The following is a 7,673-nucleotide window of genomic DNA, read 5'->3' as shown; positions in this document are numbered from 1 at the left end:
GCGACAGAATACTGGTTTTTCAGGAGTTAAAGGGAAAAAAATAAGGGTAGAAGAACGGAGGGAGCGCCGAGGAATCGGCACGTGACAGCAATGTGGAGCAGGGGGAGGGGCGGGGAGATGTGAAAAAAAGTTCTTCGTCTGCTACAATTCTGGGAAGAATTAAAATAATCCAATTTTCCGCTCAGGAAGGCCGCGACAAAAGGGAGCAAGCGGACCGCGAGATGTGTGGTCTGGCCGTGATTACAGAGTCCTGTGGGGGCTCGGGGGTAAGTTAGACGGAAGCAGGGGGGGGATGGGGTGGGGGGGTTAGGTGTGCGAGGGAGACGGTTTGTGGTGGGGTGGGGTGGGGGGGGGGGGGGAGCGGGTGACAAAGGAGATTCTTAATTGCTGCGCTGTGTGGCATGGGCAACCCAGAAGGCGGGAGCAACGCAGTATAACGTCAGCAGTTCTGACGACTGCAACGCATTCTCGCAGCCTGACCACTTCACTGTGTGAAGAAGCTACGTACTATGTGTGCAAAACAGGTTGTGTTCTGACACACAGCACTACACTACTGGCCATTAAAATTGCTACATCAAGAAGAAATGCAGATGATAAACAGGTATTCACTGGACAAATATATTATACTAGAACTGAAACGTGATTACGTTTTCACGCAATTTGGGTGCATAGATCCTGAGAAATCAGTACCCAGAACAACCACCTCTGGCCGTAATAACGGCCTCGATACGCCTGGGCATTGAGTCAAACAGAGCTTGGATGGCGTGTACAGGTACAAATGCCCGTGCAGCTTCAACACGATACCACAGTTCATCAGGAGTAGTGACTGGCGTATTGTGACGAGCCAGTTGCTCGGCCACCATTGACCAGACGTTTTCAATTGGTAAGCCATCTGGAGAATGTGCTGGCCAGGGCAGCAGTCGAACATTTTCTGTATCCAGAAAGGCCCGTACAGGTCCTGCAACATGCGGTCGTGCATTACCCTGCCGAAATGTAGCGTTTCGAAGGGATCGAATGAAGGGTAGAGCCACGGGTCGTAACACATCTGAAATGTAACGTCCACTGTTCAAAGTGCCGTCAATGCAACCAGAGCTGACCGAGACGTGTAACCGATGGCACCCCATACCATCACGTCGGGTGATACGCCAGTATGGTGACCACGAATACACGCCTCCAATGTGCGGTCACCATGATGTCGCCAAACACGGATGCTACCATCATGATGCTATAAAGAGAACTTGGATTCATCCGATAGAATGACGTTTTGCCATTCCTGCACCCAGGTTCGTCATTGAGTACACCATTGCAGGCGCTCCTGTCTGTGATGCAGCGTCAAGGGTAACCGCAGCCACGGTCTCTGAGCTGATACCCCGTGCTACTGCAAAACGTGGTCGAACTGTTCGTGCAGATGGTTGTTGTCTTGCAAACGTCGCCATCTGTTGACTCAGGGATCGTGACGTGGCTGCACGATCCGTTACAGCCATGCGGATAAGATACCTGTCATCTCGACTGCTAGTGATACGAGGCCGTTGGGATCCAGCACGGCGTTCCGTATTACACACCTGATCCCACCGATTCCATTTTCTGCTAACAGTCATTGGATCTCGACCAACGCGAGCAGCAATGTCGCGATACGATAAACCGCAATAGCGATAGGCTACAATCCGATATTTATCAGAGTCGGATACGTGATGGTACACATTTCTGCTACTTACACGTGGCATCACAACAACGTTTCACCAGGCAACGCCGGTCAACTGCTGTTTGTGTATGAGAAATCGGTTGTAAGCTTTCCTCATGTCAGCACGTTGCAGGTGTCGCCACCGGGGGCAGCCTTGTGTGAATGCTGTGAAAAGCTAATCATTTGCATATCACGGCATCTTCTTCCTGTCGGTTAAATTTCGCGTCTGTATCACGTCATCTTCGTTGTGTAGCAATTTTAATGGCTAGTAGTGTATGTGTGAGAAACAGGTTGGGTTCTGACACACAGCAAAAGGGAATACATTGTATGGACATGGGTCACCGTACGCTTCATTTCCATCTTATAGGTTATTTTCTACAACTCCTCATAGAGCTATAATCGAGGCAAACACAACGCAACAGAATGTACCAGTGTTCCACAGAAACCTGTCGTACATGAATGTTCGAAATAGCACTGTGATTCATCAGCGAACATGTACCATAAATATTTTATTCCTTTGCAAATTGTCATGTATGTAAGTGATGTTATTTTTCGAATGAAGTAAATTGTAATGACAAGTTTTAATTTATGCTGTATTCTGACTAATTGAGTTCTGTAACAAGTTTCAGCTAGTAATAGGGAATACCCTGTTCAAGAATCACAAGAGGAGGAGGTATACTTGGAAAAGGCCGAGAGATACGGGAAGATTTCAATTAGATTATATCATAGTCAGACAGAGATTCCGAAATCAGATACTGGATTGTAAGGCGTACCCAGGAGCAGATATAGACTCAGATCACAATATAGTAGTGATGAAGAGTAGGCTGAAGTTCAAGACATTAGTCAGGAAGAATCAATACGCAAAGAAGTGGGATACGGAAGTACTAAGGAATGACAAGATACGTTTGAAGTTCTCTAACGCTATAGATACAGCAATAAGGAATAGCGCAGTAGGCAGTACAGTTGAAGAGGAATGGACATCTCTAAAATGGGCCATCACAGAAGTTGGGAAGGAAAACATAGGTACAAAGAAGGTAGCTGCGAAGAAACCATGGGTAACAGAAGAAATACTTCAATTGATTGATGAAAGGAGGAAGTACAAACATGTCCCGGGAAAATCAGGAATACAGAAATACAAGTCGCTGAGGAATGAAATAAATAGGAAGTGCAGGGAAGCTAAGACGAAATGGCTGCAGGAAAAATGTGAAGACATCGAAAAAGATATGATTGTCGGAAGGACAGACTCAGCATACAGGAAAGTCAAAACAACCTTTGGTGACATTAAAAGCAACGTTGGTAACATTAAGAAAGCAACGGGAATTCCACTGTTAAATGCTGAGGAGAGAGCAGATAGGTGGAAAGAATACATTGAAAGCCTCTATGAGGGTGAAGATTTGTCTGATGTGTTAGAAGAAGAAACAGGAGTCGATTTAGAAGAGATAGGGGATCCAGTATTAGAATCGGAATTTAAAAGAGCTTTGGAGGACTTACGGTCAAATAAGGCAGAATGGATAGATAACATTTCATCAGAATTTCTAAAATCATTGGGGGAAGTGGCAACAAAACGACTATTCACGTTGGCGACATACCATCTGACTTTCGGAAAAGCATCATCCACACAATTCCGAAGACGGCAAGAGCTGACAAGTGCGAGAATTATTGCACAATCAGCTTAACAGCTCATCCATCGAAGCTGCTTACAAGAATAATATACAGAAGAATGGAAAAGAAAATTGAGAATGCGTTAGGTGACGATCAGTTTGGCTTTAGGAAAAGTAAAGGGACGAGAGAGGCAATTCTGACGTTACGGCTAATAATGGAAGCAAGGCTAAAGAAAAATCAAGACACTTTCGTAGGATTTGTCGACCTGGAAAAAGCGTTCGACAATATAAAATGGTGCAAGCTGTTCGAGATTCTGAAAAAAGTAGGGGTAAGCTATAGGGAGAGACGGGTCATATACAATATGTACAACAACCAAGAGGGAATAATAAGAGTGGACGATCAAGAACGAAGTGCTCGTATTAAGAAGGGTGTAAGACAAGCCTGTAGCCTTTCGCCCCCACTCTTCAATCTGTACATCGAGGAAGCAATGATGGAAATAAAAGAGAGGTTCAAGAGTGGAATTAAAATACAGGGTGAAAGGATATCAATGATACGATTCGCTGATGACATTGCTATCCTGAGTGAAAGTGAAGAAGAATTAAATGATCTGCTGAACGGAATGAACAGTCTAGAGAGTACACAGTATGGTTTGAGAGTAAAAAGGAGAAAGACGAAGGTAATGAGAAGTAGTAGAAATGAGAACAGCGAGAAACTTAACATCAGGATTGATGGTCACGAAGTCAATGAAGTTAAGGAATTCTGCTACCTAGGCAGTAAAATAACCAATGACGGACGAAGCAAGGAGGACATCAAAAGCAGACTCGCTATGGCAAAAAAGGCATTTCTGGCCAAGAGAAGTGTACTAATATCAAATACCGGCCTTAATTCGAGGAAGAAATTTCTGAGGATGTACGTCTGGAGTACAGCATTGTATGGTAGTGAAACATGGACTGTGGGAAACCGGAACAGAAGAGAATTGAAGCATTTGAGATGTGGTGCTATAGACGAATGTTGAAAATTAGGCGGACTGATAAGGTAAGGAATGAGGAGATTCTACGCAGAATCGGAAAGAAAAGGAATATGCGGAAAACACTGATAAGGAGAAGGGACAGGATGATAGGACATCTGCTAAGACATGAGGGAATGACTTCCATGGTACTAGAGGGAGCTGTAGAGGGCAAAAACTGTAGAGGAAGACAGAGATTGGAATACGTCAAGCAAATAATTGAGGACGTAGGTTGCAAGTGCTACTCTGAGATGAAGAGGTTAGCACAGGAAAGGAATTCGTGGCGGGGCGCATCAAACCAGTCAGTAGACTGATGACAAAAAAAAAAGTCTGACTATATAAAATGTGAAAATATACCATTTAATCGTGTGGCTAGGGCCCCCCGTCGGGCAGACCGTTCGCCGGGTGCCGGTCTTTCAATTTGACGCCACTTCGACGACCTGCAGGCGGTGATTTCTTGATGCAATAATTTACCAACAGCCTTATGTATTGTAGAAATTTATTTTATGAACTTCTTACGTGCTACTTCACTACATTGGTGCCATATTCAGGTCTCACACATCATAGTCGTAAAATCGCTATACACGGAAGGAACCATATAACTGGATCTGTGAATCAAATCGTTATGCAACAGCTCTTGGTCGACACAGACTGTGTCGCGTGGTCCATAATGGATCAACAAAGTCGATGAGGATGATAGGATGATGATGATGACGACAGCACAACACCCAGTCCCTCGGCGGAGAAAATTCCCCGACCCAGCCGGGAATCGAACCCGGGCCCAGAGGATTGACAATCCGTCACGCTGATCATTCAGCTACCGGGGGCGGACAGCCTAATATCGTGTACGCTCCCCGCAACCACCCAGAAGTGCCTCATCGCGACTTGGAATGGACTCAACTAATATCTGTAGTAGTATTCTGTAAGGCTGTCCATAAATCCGTAAGTATACGAGGGGGTGGAGATCTCTTCTGATCACGTTGCAAGACATTCCAGATATGCTCCGTAACGTTCATGTCTGGAGAGTTTGGTGGTCAGCGGAAGTGTTTCAACTCAGAAGAGTGTTGATGGAGCCACTGTGTAGCAATTGTGGACGTGTGGGCTTTCGCATTGTCCTGTTGGAATTGCCCACGTCCGTCGGAATGCAGAATGGACATGAGTGGATGCAGGTGATCAGACAGGATGCTTACGTACGTGCCACCTGTCAGAGTCCTATCTAAACATATCAGGGGTCCCATATCATTCCAATTACACACGCCCAACACGATTACAGAACCTCCAGCGGCTTTAACAGTCCCCTGATGACATGTAGGGTCCATGGATTCGTGAGGTTGTCTCCATACCTGTACACGTCCATCTGCTCGATACAATTTGAAACGAGACTCGACCGACCAGGCAACATATTTCCAGCCATCAACAGTCCCACGTGCCGGCCGGAGTGGCCGAGCGGTTCTAGGCGCTACAGTCCTGAGCCGCGCGACCGCTACGGTCGCAGGTTCGAATCCTGCCTCGGGCGTGGATGTGTGTGATGTCCTTAGATTAGTTAGGTTTAAGTAGTTCTAAGGTCTAGGGGACTGATGATCTCTGATGTTAAGTCCCATAGTGCTCCGAGCCATTTGAACCATCTGAACAGTTCCACGTCGGTGTTGAATGGCACAGACGAGGTGTAAGCTTTGTGTCGTGCAGTTATAAAGGGTACACGAGTGGATTTTCGGTTCCAAAACATATATCGATGATGTTTCGTTGAATGGTTCACACGCTGACGCTTGTTGATGGTCCAGCATTGAAATCTGCAGCAATTTGCAGAAGTGTTGCACTTCTGTCAGGTTGAACGATTCTCTTCAGTCGTCTTTGGTCCCGTTCTTGCAGGTTCTTTTCCGGCCTCAGCGATGTCGGAGATTTTAAGCTTTACTGGATTCCTGATATTCACGGTACACTCGTGAAATAGCCGTACGGGAATACCCCCACTTCATCGCTACCTCGGAGATGCTGTGTCCCATCGATCGTGCGCCGACTGTAAGACCACCTTCAAACTCACTTAAATCTTGATAACCTGTCATTGTAGCAGCAGTAACCGATCTGCGCCAGACACTTGTTGCCTTATTCAGGCGTTGCCGACCACAACGCCCTCTTCTGGTTGTTCTATATGTTATCCCTGTATTTGGAGACGCATGCCTATACCAGTTTCTTTGGCGCTTCAATGTACGTATGCTTTCTTTCAGTCCTTTGGTCCAAAGTCTGGTCTGATGCATCTCTCCATGACAGACTATCGTGTGCCAGCCTCTTCATCTCTTGTCAGCTTCTGCAATCTATATACCTTCGAACCTCCTAACTGTATTCGAGCGTTGGTAAATCGCTAGAACGAATTATCGCAGCTCACATCTGCCCCAGTTATGGAACAGAACGCATCGTCTGAAACGATCCTTTGTTTTAGTCAAGTCATTCCACAAACTTCTTTTTCCTCGTACTCGACGCAGTAGACCAACATTAGCTAGTCGGTACAACAATCTAATCTTCAGCATTCCTCTTCTTTCTTCGCTTCTTCATCCTGTCCTTGTGCCATTCAACTACAGCGTCAGCATTGTTATATCGTTGAAGCAATGCTTCATCTATTAATGTGCCAGAACGCATCTCTTCAGCCATACAATCCTCGTTAAGCCATACAATCCTCCCCTCCCCCCAACCATAAAAGCCACAACTTTCGAATTTCTGAAAAATTTTACAATGAGAAAGCATTTTTACAAAATATTGTTCTAAAACTCAGATTTTAAACCATATTTTTAATAATAAAACAACAAAACTACAATATTTTGAGCGTCACGGGCAAAGGGGAAGGTAGTTTACGAAAGGCTGCCAGCTTTTCAACTTTTTACCATGTGTGCACCATGGACGCAGTTGATCAATAGCTATGACTTAAATTACGACACTGAAGTTACAAGATTTCGTGAAAGTACATTACACATACACTCAAGTGGATACACTCCTTACTTTATTTATTTCTCACTGACACACATAACACGAGACGTCACATGTTAGTAGATCGCTGAAGCTAATAGCAGTCGTAAACAAAAGGGCGATATACACCGATCACAACTTTGGAAGCGTGTTCAACTTATCTTGGTTACAATGAAGATCTTTCGGGTTGCAGGCAAACGTAAGCAAAAGATAGACGATACGAAGGTTAGCGATATGTTTTGAGCACAGCCTCTGACAGCCACGGATCTACCATATTTCCGAACCGCGGCAACAAAATCATGATATTGCCCCCCCCTCCCCTGGCCACCCCTCACGCGGAGCTTTTGAGATACGATGTCAGAAACTTTGCGAGGTGCCGGGGCTAGCAGTGTATTTAACACTAAATTCTTCTAGAATATACATATGTAA

This window comes from Schistocerca serialis, chromosome 12 (assembly GCF_023864345.2).
Source record: "Schistocerca serialis cubense isolate TAMUIC-IGC-003099 chromosome 12, iqSchSeri2.2, whole genome shotgun sequence".
NCBI lineage: Eukaryota > Metazoa > Arthropoda > Insecta > Orthoptera > Acrididae > Schistocerca > Schistocerca serialis.
Note: the sequence above shows the minus strand (reverse complement) of the source record.